Genomic DNA, 14,781 nt, shown 5'->3' on the forward strand with positions numbered 1-14,781 from the left:
GAAGGATGAATATTGGATTTGAGTAAAAATTTAAGTTTCTGTCAATGCCACCTGATGACAGGGTGGGGGTTGTGCTATCAAGACTCCCACATATGATCTTCCCAGCAGAGCCTGCTTAAGCACATGCCATGTCACCATATAGTTTTACACTGAGATTCTCAAGGTCAGTGAGATCCTATAATTTTCTTTACTTTGAAGTAATGATAGGATAGTGTATATCCTGAGCTTTAATTAATCCTAATGGTTATGAATGTAATCCTACTGGTTATGGATGTACTAATGCTCAACACAGTCCCTAATCAGTGAAAAGTTAAGCTCTGATTTAAAAAAAAAAAAAAGCCTTGTTTTACATGTGACTGTATAGCCATTAGGGCCAATTCAATTTCCTATCCCTCTGTGGTTCTGATTGGAACCTGTCATGCCAGGGAAGTCTTAGCCACTTAGAGAAGTGATGTGGTTGCTGGGAACACAGCTCTGTTGGTAGGGTATCACCTAGAACGCACAAAGCCCGGGCTGTGCAGAAAGCCAGCATGGGTGTTCATGGGTGTAATCCCCACACTTGGAAAGTGGAAGCAGAAGGATCCGCAGCTCAAGGTTACCGTCAGCTTCTTAGACCCTGTCTCAAAGACAAAGTAGGTCATCCCAGCTAATGACACATCCTCTGGAAATGCAAACAGGAAAGTACCTTCATTTCTTAGATTTTCTTACTTCAGAATAAATAAGATGTTAGTATTTAGACTGGTCCAGATTGCTTCCTATGAAAATCTAGTGTGTGGATTGTTTGCCTTCTCTCCTGGCCTAAGGAGTAAATATTGATAAGGGGTAACTTAAATGTAACACTTTGAATGCATGGAAAATATAGACCAGGGATTTATCCTTAATGAAGGTAGCCACTCTGACACTTGTTGTTGATCTCCCTTTGCGCTGTCTTGTTTCTGCAATCATTATTTTGAGATGTCATACTGCACTATGTATTATAAAAGTAAAAGCAAACCTATAAAAAATAAAATTATGTGCGACACTAAATAATGGATATGGTTGTCCACACAGACCCTGAAACCAGTCTCCCATGGATACAGAGGAATAAGTTAATATCCACTGGTTAACCAATTTCATCATGTGGTAAAATCCAAGTTAAATGTTAGTGACTTTTAGCAGACAGAAAATGAACAATGTCATCCCATGAATAGATCTGATATTATTTCTCTCAGCAGCTTCAGAGGCATTCCTTTGGAGATTTGGTTCCTAGGAATCATTAAGGACAACAAATACATACTCACTCCAGTACGATTTCTTCTGTCTAGTTCAAGAATCTCTATAAATTGTCTTCCTACAGAGATGCAACACAAATCTTTATAATTGATAAGTAGCCAAATAATGACATCAACTTAGGCTTGATCTTATATTTTTCTTGGTAGTGTTTTAAAATTCAGGAAAGATTAAATGGCAACTATTCATTGTTTATAATTTTATATAAAAATACATTTTGTTTGCAATTTTAAAATCAATACTTTCATTATATAAAATGTTGAGTATAATAGTTATTCTTATTTTAAAATAAATATTTTTAAATGATAAGTCTCTGGAGTTTGCTTAGTACTGTGTCAGAATTCTGTTTAGCAGAATAATAATAACACGTTTCCTCTAGAGCCTATGACCTGTCTAGCCAAATATTCTTGCAAACTGTGGGTTTCGTCTTGTGGAGCAGGACTTAACTCCAAGTAGAATGTGCTTGGCTTATGTTTATGCCAACACTGCACCAGGGAACATGTTTATTCAGAACGGTCATTATTGTGTCTTACAGAATTCACCACTAAGACTGACTGGTGGTTACATTTCTCCTCCAGTATCATGCATAACATCTTAAAGCTAATACGGAGAATGCTTCCAGGTTAGTTCCAGCTTGATTTCTCCACATTCTATGACTCAAGTGAGTGCTGTCTTCAGCAACATGATTTTTCCAACATGTTCTGAGGGTAACCAAGAGCATTGACAATAGCCTGTGGTATGTGGGAGTCTTTGAGACCTCAATGTCCAATAAACCAAAAGAATTAACCCATTTCCAACACTCCATTTTTATTTGGTAGCATGTGGTATGTAGTGACACCCAGTTACCAACATTTTAACTCTCCCTCTCCCTCTCCCTCTCCCTTTCCTTCTCCCTCTCCGTCTCCTTCTCTCTCTCTCTCTCTCTCTCTCTCTCTCTCTCTCTCTCTCTCTCTCTCTCTCTCTCTGTATGTGTGTGTGTGTGCATGATTTCCAGAAGTGCTATATACTACATAAAAATTAGTTAAATTTGTAACTAGGCACACGTGAAAGCCAATCTAGGAGAATGTTATTTTGCAGTTTCTTTTAGTGTGGATTCGATGTGCTATGTGTTCCTATGTATCATTGCTTTTCCTTCATGTATCTATGGTATTATTATATTAGACAATTATAAAAATGAAGCAAAACATAAAAGCTAACCCTGTAACCTTTTGGGTAATAACCAAAACACCATATATTAAACAGATATGTATTTTTCTCCCAAATTCACTGAAATTCAAAACTATTATTAAGAAGGAGGAAAAAATTGTACTGGCTGGTTTTTGTGTTTTAGCTTGACACAAGCTGGAGTTATCACAGAGAAAGGAATGTCCCTTGAGGAAATGCCTCCAAGAGACCCAGCTATAAGGCATTTTCTCAACTAGTGATCAAAGGGAAAGGGCACAGCCCATTGTGGGTGGGGCAATCCCTGGGCTGGTAGTCCTGGGTTCTATGAGAAAGCAGGCTGAGCAAAGCAGGGAAAGCAAGCCAGTAAGTAACATCCCTCCATGGCCTCTGCATCAGCTCCTGCTTCCTGAAGTGCTTGAGTCCAGTCCTATCTTCCTTCGGTGATGAACAGCAAGGTGGAAGTGTAAGCTGAATAAATCTTTCCCTCCCCAACTTGTTTCTTGGTCATGATGTTTTGTGCAGGAATAGAAACCCGACTAAGACAAAAATCTAAGGGAAATATTTTTTTAAATTTTTCTTTAAATAGCTTTTTTAATATGGATATGAACAAGACTGCTTTCTAAACAAGTTCTTGGTAGTATTAAGCCTTCACCCTTAAATAAGTAACCATGAATGTTCCATTTTGTTAACTAAAGAATCCTTTAAAATTACAAACCAGCCAGGCGAGCAGTTTATTTTATAATTAGATAAAATATTTTAAAAATAAAAGTAGAAATCAAAGTAGTAATATAATACAATCAGAAAAGGTTGAAAAACCATCTCATTTGCTCAATCAGAAAAGAGAGTAAAAAAGAACTAATGTTTCAACAAAGGATACAGTACACAAAAGTTAAGACACACTTAAAATTTATAAGCATGGGCGAATGAATCTTCAAGAAAAGATGCTACTAACTACAAGCAAAACAAAATGAATTTTGAATTGAATGTTCAAGTTCCCCTAAAATTCATATAGGAGCTCTTCCCTCTATTGCAGCTGCATTTGTAGAATAGAATTATAGCTAAATAATAAGTATGAGGCCTTGATCTTATAGGATTATAACTTTACACAGGGAGCTGAGATTTTTGTCTCCCTCACCTCGGTTTATTGAGGGAGAGTTCATGAGATGATGGTTACCCTATAACCGGGATGAGAGACCTTACCAGAAACTGGAGCTTGATAAGCTTTGAAGTGTGGGAAGGCTAATTTCTCTTGTTGGAGCCTTCCAATGTGTGAAACATGGCAATAGTAACACAGAAGATTACCTGCTGGGTTGTACTGTATGAGATTATGATGTACATGAAGAATATGGTAAGATCCAAGGAAGAAGGTGGATATGTATGGTTGTGTAGATATGCATGAATGGTAGAAGAACAGTAAGACAAACACAACTCCTGCAGATGAAAAATGAATATGTTCAGGAAGCAACAAAATTCACCAGCCCAGAATACAGTCTGGAAGTTCAGATATAGAATGGGATGACCACAGAACATGCAAAAACAATCATTTTATTTTTGTCTCATCAGATTTACAATCAAAATAATTTGATTATTTAGGAGACATTTCTTAGATAACATTTGCATCACAGAGTAATAAATATCCCAGCATCCAATTAAATGGATCCATTGTCTCTGAAGAGTTAAAGGAAGTCTGACTCTCCAAATAGAGCAAAACGTCCTCTTCATCATTGGATAGACATCATTCTCCAAAAACAGACAGGCTTGTCTTGATATGATATGCTTAGCTTAACAGCAATGCAAGGACTTCAACCAGGACACGGAAAGCACAGAGATTGATAAGGCACCTTCACCATTTTCTATGGAGCAGAACCCACTACATGAACCTGTAACACAGCAGAGAGATGTCTATACACTCTAAATTAACTGGAGTCCAAAATTTTACATCGAAGGTAGTGAAGAAACAAGCCTTCCTCCATGAACAAAATGGAGAGGTCCCGAGTCATAGTTATGCAGTCACACCAGGATTGCCCTAGAAGGACAATCTAGGCATGGCAGAATGCTAACACTAACCTTCATTCTGAGGCAGCATTAGCTGCATAGAAAATCTTCGCCTAAAGGATTAGAGAAAGGGAGAAGATAGGTTTTTCAGGCATGTTTATTTGGAATTTCAGTAGAGAAAGGGGACTTTAGTACTTTTGGTCACTGCTGGCTATAACCTTAAAACGTGTGGAAGAGAAATTGTGGGGTAAATGTATTACTCTGGCTTCAGGCCTCTGTGTCAAATCCCTGAAAAAACGTAAGAGGAGATATTGAAAGTGATGGTTTCAGAAGACTTGGTCCAGTCTCATGGCAATAAGAGTATAGAAGAGATTCTTCACCTCATGGCAGACAGGAAGCAAAGAGAAAATAGGATCCAGTATCCAGCTATACACTTGAAAGAAACACACCCAATGACCTATTTCTTCCAGGTAGGCCACACCCCTTACATTTCCAGAAACTCTCAAAATAGCATTGCCTGCAGAGTATTAAGCATATTGAGGCAGATTTCATATTGAAGCCATAACTTTTTAATTGTAGCTAAGGCTTATTAAAATCTGTGCTATGAAAGAAGTGTGATATTTTTGCTACTATAAGGAAAATATTCAGTTGTTAAAAAGAACACCTATACTATATTTAAGCAAGTAATACATAAAAATTACATCACAATGAAATGCTATTATTAGTAAATGCTACGAATTTTTCCAAAACCAAAGTTAGTCTCCATCTCTGTCTCTTAACCAAGAAAGCTGTTTTTGTTTAGTTTTGTTTTTGTTTTCTGCAATACCCCTGTGTATGGGTTCTTCTTCTATATAACTTTATGAGTGTCAGCTTTAATTGGATGATGGTTTAGAGGTTCAAATCTCTTGGAGATTCAGTAATGTAGCAGAGAGCCTGTGTGATTCAAAGGGAACGTTTTAATATACCAGGAGATATGGGGTGTCACAGCAGTTGTGTGAACTCTGGCAGACACACTGCCCTGAAGAAGCACGATATTGTCTCTAATACCTTGAGTTCAGCAGTTTTAATTCCCACCTCTGTGTGATGTTTGACAGTTCATTCATTTAGAGAGCTTCAGTGCAGCACAGGTGACTTAAGTTCAGATAGTTATTTTAAGGATATGTCGCTTCTGTTTATTTTTTAATGCTAAGGAGACGCACTGAGTGTGTTGGAGGAAGACCTTTGTACACAAAAGAAACTGCTCTCTAAAGAAAATAGAGAGCTTTGACATTTGGAGATTCAGCACTTCCTTGGGGGACAGACTTCCTTAATCCTGAGACATTGATTGGTGCCAAAGTTAGAGGATCTAACCTGCATAGTCCCCTCTCTAGATGTGAGGTTTTAAAGGGCTCAAAATTCACAAAGCTTTCTATATTATTTGCTGCAATGCCTGGAATGTGTCTCTTGGACCAGTTGCCAGAGTCATGCTGAATATCAATCCAAATGCCAACTAGAAACATGGCTCATAACTGGAGTTCACAGGGTTAACAGGGAGGCTAATCTATATTAGAAGAAAGAGTAGCAGGAAGAGATCCTAGGTAAGTCAGTAAACAATGTGGTTATGTGCCCCATGTCAAGAATTACAGGTACAAAAGAATAGACTGAAGAAGAAAGAGAAAATGAGGAAAACAATCCAGATCATTTGTGCGGAAGGGAATAGAAACTAGAATAACCACAGGTTATGATTGGAGAAAGGACTTGTGTATTGAACTATTTTCCTACTGCCTCTCCACACTGAACAGTTTGGCCACTGATAGATTCAATGGGCAAGGAAATTATTGATCTCAGTTAATTTACCAACCAAGGTACAATGGATGCTACCAATTTAATGGTTATTTGTGGGGTGGTGGACCATGAGAGGAAGCCTAGTAAGGTTGAACTAGAGGCTAGAAGACCTGGAGATCCTGAAGAGACAGTAGGAGCTTTACCTGCTCCCAACACCAGTCCCTTGTCATGTAGTCACAGACTCCCATAGATTTGTGGCCATCAGTCACATAAGGGCAATTCCCAAGCCCCTCCATATGTAGATGAGGTCCCTAAGATCTCAGACCAAGACAATAGCACAGTCAAGTCAAACAGAGTTTTCCATGATAAATGAGGTACCTAGAGGCCCTGTGAATAAGCTTCCCTTCCCAAACATTCCTTCCTGCAAAAGGTAATCTCAGGTCTATCCTGAGAAGTGGGTATGGTTTTCCACCATAACAATAAACTGTTTAGAACCATGATCTGTCTGATTTCATCAAGATCTGCCATGGGAAGGCATGAAGAAAGCTTTTGCCTACAGAGCTGCGGCTTACTCTCTCATAAGGCCTCTCTGTACTCCCAACCATAGCGCCACCAAGCCTGATTCAGTCAAGCCAAGGACAATCACCCACGCTGGGACTATCCAGAGCTTCCCCCAACTTCACTCTCTGCTCTTCTGCGACTCCCAGCAATACCTGGGAGTCAAATGTAAAAGTCTGAGAACCCCAGGGCCCTGAACCCATTCTCATTTTCACACATCTCAGATTACACTTTCCTACCACCCTCTGATCCGTTTTTCAGTGCTTCCCTACAGCCCAGAACCCACCCTGTGGCAGCATGGGATAAGTCGAGTCAAACTCCCCAGCAGCCTGCCCAGTGGAGGAGCAGCCTTGGGCCAACAACCTACAGTTATATCAAGGGCCTTTGTTAAACTAAAGGGCTCCCAAAACAAAATTTAAAATCCTGCACTGAGGAGAGACTGGTAGGGCTTGGGAGGGTTGGTAGGCACCAGAGGAAGATAAGAGAGGGTACAGAAGACAGAAATCAGGTTACATTATATACATATAGGGAATCATCAAGCAACAAAATTAATTTTTGAGAGCACAATGAAAGAGAAAGCCAAAGGCTAGATGGGTGGCAAAGAGGTACTTGAGCAAGCGACAGATATACAATAGCTATTTCCCAAGAGACACTCATCGTCCTTCTCATGGAGGCCTTTCAGAAGGAAAGAGCGCTTGTATTGTAAAACCTGCTGAGCTCACTAAGGAGGTCATTACCAGTAATGAATTAGCAACATCTAAAATACTATTTCATGTGCCTCAAACTAACATTTTACATCTCAATGGAAAATGACTCTTTCATCATATTTCAATAGCTTAAATCAACATAAAAGTCAGTGTAAAAATTATATTGAGCTTCTCTCTGTGTAAAGACTAACTACGTTTCAATAAAACGGGGTGGGGGGAGGTCAACTGCTATTCACGACAGCAGTGCTTGGTGCCTGAGAAGTCAGTCCATGGCTCGGATACAGAGGCTCATTTTTATTTTATTTTATTTTTTAAGACTAAAGCTTTCACCGTTGCTTTTGCACTTTTCTCACTTTTATAGCCCATGTTCTCTCTGGCATTACTTCTCTTACAGTCTTAGCCTGACTGCTTGCTGCGGTCATCACTTCTAAGCACAAAGTGCCATCTGCTACTGGCTTTCCCCACACATACAACTCTGTTCTCATTTTGTTTATTTGTTTTTTTTTTATTTTCTCTGAAAAATCATATGCATATCACTGAAGCCTTAATCATTTAACTTAATTAAAATATAAATGCCAAGGGCTTCTTTTTTTACCTAAGATACTATAAGGAAGTGTTCACTTTTCTTGCTATGGAAGACATTTGTAGAAGCTAGAGATTTCCTTTGCATGAATAACTCTTTTAATACTCAAATTAGTACTTCATTGAATTATAAACTGTTATTTCTAGTAGTCACTGTATTCTGACACTTCACACTAACAAATGTATTTCTAAGAAAAAATGGTGCTTAGGAAGGGCGTTTTATTAGTCTCCATAAGACCTCTGGCTAAGATGTTGTTTTACTATGAATGCAATGTGTTCAATAATCTTCAGAAGAAAACTATTTCACTAATAGTAATTTAGACAAGTATATATTTTCCAGTATAAGCATAAATTCATTCTGACAAAGTTTGAAATCAACATTAATTAAATACAAAAAGTACTGCACTTTTTTTGCTGAGCCTGAATCCTTTATAAAAGTATAAAAAAATATAAGGTATGATCATGGCCATGGCCATGGGTCATGCCATTACCAAAGTGGTATTTCTATAATCAAATTATCTGTTTCTATTTGTGATTTATTTCAGTGATCTATTGCTAAATGATAACTATTTCAAATTCAGTAGCTCAAAGCGACAACAAAAATCTTTTTTTTTTCCTTGCAAGCATGACCCATGAGTACAGATCCATGGCAGAATCTATCTTAGCCTCAGATGCCATGTGCTGGACTGACAAAAAGACTAGGAATGACTTGATAGAGTGGAATCATTTGCAAAACTACCCACGTATTCAGGGATCAAGGATGGCTTTTTAATACACGTAACCTTGGTTATGGTTCCTGGCCAGAACAACTCTCTTTGTATATTCATGAAGCTGCTCACGTCCCTCAAAGCATGAGGGCTGAATTCTGGATTTCAATGCCTAAAGAATACAATGTTAATGTTCATGCTGTTCTGATGGTCACGTCTGTGAAGAAACAGGTGCATCCCCATCTGCACTATAGCATCTACAAGACCTTCTCAATTCCAAAAAAGGAGACATGGACCCTACAAACTGCTAAGATGATTACTAACCTCACAATGTGGAAACTGCACAAAAGATTAGCTTTATTAAGGAGGTAACTGTGAAGAAAACAAACATTATTTGTGTGGTTGGACACAAGTAGGAAACTTCAGAATTAATTCTCTTACAAATGAAGTTCTATTAAAGTTTTTCTACTAAAGCTCTTGTTGCCAAATATCTCTACTAGAAGAATTTTTATGAATTTGATTTACAGTAAAATATGAGCAATTTCTAAGTAAAAATTACTCAAAAGTCTCCCCCAATTAAAAAAATGCACAACTGTTCCACTTTATTGAGAGTACAGAATTGGCATTTAGACTGATTCACATTGCTCTCAAAGAACTATGCCTCTAAGTACTTTGATTCATTCCAAAGAAACTTATTATTTTCACAAGCTATCCTAGGCTGCCCAAACACTGAATCTTTAAGTAGATAACTTCACCTTATCTCATTGCCCAAAAGTTCTCAATCAACTTCTTTTTTTGTTTGCAACATTGATCATCAGCTTCCTGTATCGTATTTATTCTTACCACCTCATTCTCCCTCTATATTTCTCATTCCAGCCTGAAGTCTCATACTTTGTATCTTTAATCTGATCATAGGGAGTCATTTTTCCTCAGGCTACAGTTGATGCCCTCTCTTCCAAGGAACAAGTTTTGAACATTGCTGGTACTACAAGCTCAGCCTGAAAAAGCCAAAAGAACCATACTATAGAAATTGTAATTATGAATTATGCAGAACTCTCCTATACTTACTTTTATATCTAGTTGGATATATTATCCAAGTAAATAATGAATATAAATATAAAACAAAGAATATATAATGCAAACTGCTTCACAGAATTCTTTGAGAGTTCAGATAAATGTTACCAAATATTATTCAAATTTCCTTGAAAATCCACCTGATGTTGGCATATAAATAAATAAGCACAACTTACTTGATGTGCACCTAATTTGCTTATTTTATCTTCCCAAGGAAGATAAAATATGTTCCTGAGCTCTGTAGTAAAGTGGTATCCTATGAACTGGGCTGACTCATCAGCAAACAGCCATTCCTATTGATCTCAGATTATGCCAAGGCTGTCATAAAGCAGTTTTTACATAACTTTCTAGCCAAAAAGATAAATCCAAACATTGCAGCACACTGAAGTCTGATGCCGAGAGCTGGACCAGTAGTGTCAAGGGCTCCTGATGCTCAGAGCAAGGCTCTACACCCATTAGAACACTTCTGACCTTTTGCATTTGGGAAGTCGGCTACACGCAGTTCTAATAGTGCATATATTTGGTACAAATGGTCCAACTTAATCCTCCAAATATAAGTATAAGCTACCTCATACTGAACACTTATATATACTCAGTTCCAGCAGCGTTCAGTATTCATTATACAGAAATTTCCACTTGTTTATTTTGAATATTATTTAAATTTCATCACTGTATTTTTTTCTGCAAAAATTCAAAGCATTTTCTTTGATCTTTCCTTTTTATTCAGTTAGCCCAAGTCCCTGAAATTTCAAGATGGGTCTTGGCACTTGACAAGAGAACTGAATAAATTAGATATTTTCCTAATTCCCCTTTAAACTTAAAGAAGCACAAGTTAAAAGTTATTGTGAATGTCACATGAACTAATGGTGGCATCAAATGACTCTTATGGCACTTCGGAAAAGGATTTGTTGCTCATGTCTTTTGGATCACATCTTGGATAAGTTTCTCCTTTTCAAAACCATTAGGCATAGGTGGCTTTTGTGTTTTATTTTTAATTGCTGAAGAAAGTCTTGAGCGTTCCAAGAAAGTAAGAATAAAAAAACTAATGATACTAAAGTGAGCTTCTGTTTGCAGAGACAGCCTTTGGAGGAGGATGACTAATGCTTTGGGGATGAATCACCATAACAGAATTATGGGTGGTAGTTTCATCATAGCCTGTAGACTAATTTGCAATCAAAGAACACTTTTATTTCTTTGTCTTCATAATCCAATATTAAAATGTAAGAAAATTTCAATAAATGCAATAAAAACAAGGGGAAAATCCTGAATACTATATGTGTTTCCGTGACTATTCACAATGCCTATTTTAACAATATCTTTAAGTTCTAAATGAGACCAACCAGTATTTCCTCACTGTGGCCTCTTATACCATGATGCTCTACCTCTCTAGAGCCACCATTTAAATGTAGACTCTGTAGTCTGTGCAGTCTGAAAACGTGACGTAGATGATGGGCTTTTTGCCATACCTTTTCCAACTCCATTTTAGAAAATATCATAGGTACTTCACGAGTGTGACCAGAGCTGTAGCCTAAACTGAAGTAGGTTCTAAAACCTTGGTCCTACTTAATAGTGGGAAAAATGTAATGAACCCTCATATATCTTGCTTTATAAGTAAGGAGAAATGCTACTTACTACACGGAAATGAAATTAAAACTTAAAAGAAAATGTTCAATATCTTTTCCTAACTTTCTAGTTGCCTTCGATACTGGAAGCCCACAATGAACTCTAGTCAGCGTAGTGATATCTAACACCAAACCTTTTCCTTCTCCCTGTACTGACCCCTAACAAAAAGTTAATGACTCAGATTGTCTTAACAATGTGCTGCCTCACAAAACCACGTCCATCTGCCATCTGATCTCTGAAGATGGCATTAACTACATTGTCCGAAGTATGGTATCCAGAGATGTTTGGTTTAGTTCACAATTTGGAAGAGTTACAGAGCATGACACTCAGTCTGCCAAGCCTCCTGATTACCTCACCCATTGCAATCTAAGAGCAAATACAGGACAAGCTCAATGGGATCCCAGCGTCTAAAAACCATGACTGAAAGTAGAGACTGTAAATTTCTCAAATTAAACCGAAATGCCCATATACATTGAGAACACTTCATGTTTTTCATTATAAAGCTAGTCCACAAAGTTATATATTTAAATTCCAAGAATACCACCCCAAACATTATCACTTAGAAAAAGACTGAAAGGACATTGGTGTTAGGGAGGCGCTAACATTTGATGTTTGCTTACAGATAACACAGCACTTTCCTTCTTAGTTTATTACTTTTTTTTTTCTTTTTTTCAGAGCTGGGGACCGAACCCAGGGCCTTGCGCTTGCTAGGCAAGCGCTCTACCTCTGAGCTAAATCCCCAACCCCAGTTTATTACTTTTTAAGTTTAGCATACAAAGTGATGGGTTTCACTGTGACAATTTCATATATGTTTATCATTACACTTCTGGGTCGTCCTTCTCTGTCTCCATCTTGATTCTCCTTCCTTCTCCTTCTCTCCCACCTTACAGAAACTTTGTCCCTGCCCAATCATGGCCTTGACCTAACTTGTGCCAGCCCTCACATACATATTGATATCCACCTACACTTCACCCTTTCTGTCTAATTAAAAAAAAAGTTTTCTCTCAAATATAATCTGAGCACAACTATTATCATTTTGCAATTTAAAAGTATAAGCTATACCTAACACCCAGTCCAACATTTTACCAGTTAAACAGAATATTTAGTTATCTAATCCAGCTCCAGGAAGGCTTAAAATCCATGTTATATCCTGGCTGGCTTGTATACCATCTGATAACTATCTAATTAAATACATATTCTCAAAGTTAATCAGCCTGAGTAGGCTATGAGACTATAATCAGTTTTCAACCCCATCAGAAATGTGAGAATGACCAATATATCTGTAAATATAGGAAGCCTGACACGGCTTCTAGAACTGAGACAGGTTATAGAGACAATTTTCTACTCTCACAGTCCCCTGTCAGCAACACATGAGAGCAAGTCTTCAGCCTTCTGGCCTAGGATCATCTGACGGACTTTTGAAACTCAGAATTTCGAAGGGCTGATCACTTTTGAAACTCAGAATTTCGAAGGGCTCGGCAGAAATTATCAGTCAACTATTCTGTAATGTTCTCTTTTCTGGACAGTATTTAGTCTGTAGATGAACTGAGGCATTGCCTAGTGGCTGTCTCGCCACAATACATCACCTCACCTCAAGGTGGAGATGTTCAATTTCTTCTTTTTTTTTTTTTTTTTTTTTTTTTTTATTAACTTGAATATTTCTTATATACATTTCGGTGTTATTCCCTTTTCCTGGTTTCCGGGCAAACATCCCCTCCCCCTCCTTCCTTATGGGTGTTCCTCCCAACCTCCCCCCATTGATGCCCCCTCCCCAACAGTCTAGTTCACTGGGGTTCAGTCTTAGCAGGACCCAGGGCTTCCCTTCCACTGGTGCTCTTACTAGGATATTCATTGCTACCTATGAGGTCAGAGTCCAGGGTCAGTCCATGTATAGTCTTTGGGTAGTGGCTTAGTCCCTGGAAGCTCTGGTTGGTTGGCATTGTTGTACATATGGGATCTCGATCTCCTTCAAGCTCTTCCAGTTCTTTCTCTGATTCCTTCAACGGGGGTCCTGTTCTCAGTTCAGTGGTTTCCTGCTGGCATACGCCTCTGTATTTGCTGTATTCTGGCTGTGTCTCTCAGGAGCGATCTGCATTCACATTTTGATCATCCTGTCTTGAGTTTCATTTGTTCTAGGCATCTAGGGTAATTCAAGCATTTGGGCTAATAGCCACTTATCAATGAGTGCATACCATGTATGTCTTTCTGTGATTGGGTTAGCTCACTCAGGATGATATTTTCCAGTTCCAACCATTTGCCTACAATTTCATAAAGTCATTGTTTTTGATAGCTGAGTAATATTCCATTGTGTAGATGTACCACATTTTCTGTATCCATTCCTCTGTTGAAGGGCATCTGGGTTCTTTCCAGCTTCTGGCTATTATAAATAAGGCTGCGATGAACATAGTGGAGCACGTGTCTTTTTTATATGTTGGGGCATTTTTAAATACACCAAAGGGGAGCTGTTAGAAGCGGACATGTCTCAACAAAAGATAAATAACATTAAATGCCAGATTTTGTTGATTTCTGACGTTTTTGAAAATTATCTATTTACTCAAAGCATTTCTGAACTGTTAGGCCTTGACTATGCTCAGCCATTTCTAATTGAATTATCTCAAAATTACCCTTTTAATTACTCAGAACCATGAGTTTCTGAGTATAAAAAAATGAAATATTTGTCTTTCTGAGTCTTCTTTCATTAGAGTACATTTGAACACAGTTCCATTCATTTTCTTATAATTATCAAATTTTCATCCCTTTTTAACAACTGAAAAAGTTCTCTTGTGTGTATCTACCATTCTTTTCTTCATTTGCCAATCTGTTGGTGAACCTCTAGGGTGATGCCATAATTTTACTCATTTCTAGCTCATATCCAAGAGATTAATGGTACTTATTAGAATTTGATTAGATAGTCCTTAGTAATAGAATTTCTGAAAGTCTCTTACCACGGTCTACATGACAGTGTCTGCCAAGTCTTTTGATTTCTGTAGTATGTCTTTGTATGCTTAGAAATTAGTTCTATGCGGAACATCTTAAAAATTAAGATTCAGTATTCTGGAACCTCTATGGACCATTTGAATATGCTTTGTGAAGGAAAGTCATTCACAAGTTGATATTTGAGAGCTGAAGATATGAAAGATAATGGACAAGAAAAGTACATGTGTGCATGTGTGTGCACATGTGTGTGAATTAAGGTACTTGTTCTAGAATACCAAGAAAGCATCAACTCCCCAGAACAAGGATGAACATAAACACTCACAAATTTGCCCATAGGCAACTGATTAAATGTGTCTCTGTGTGTATGTGTGTGTGTTTGTGTTTGTGTGTGTGTGTGTATG

Source organism: Rattus rattus, chromosome 4, assembly GCF_011064425.1.
Source record: "Rattus rattus isolate New Zealand chromosome 4, Rrattus_CSIRO_v1, whole genome shotgun sequence".
Classification (NCBI taxonomy): Eukaryota; Metazoa; Chordata; class Mammalia; order Rodentia; family Muridae; genus Rattus; species Rattus rattus.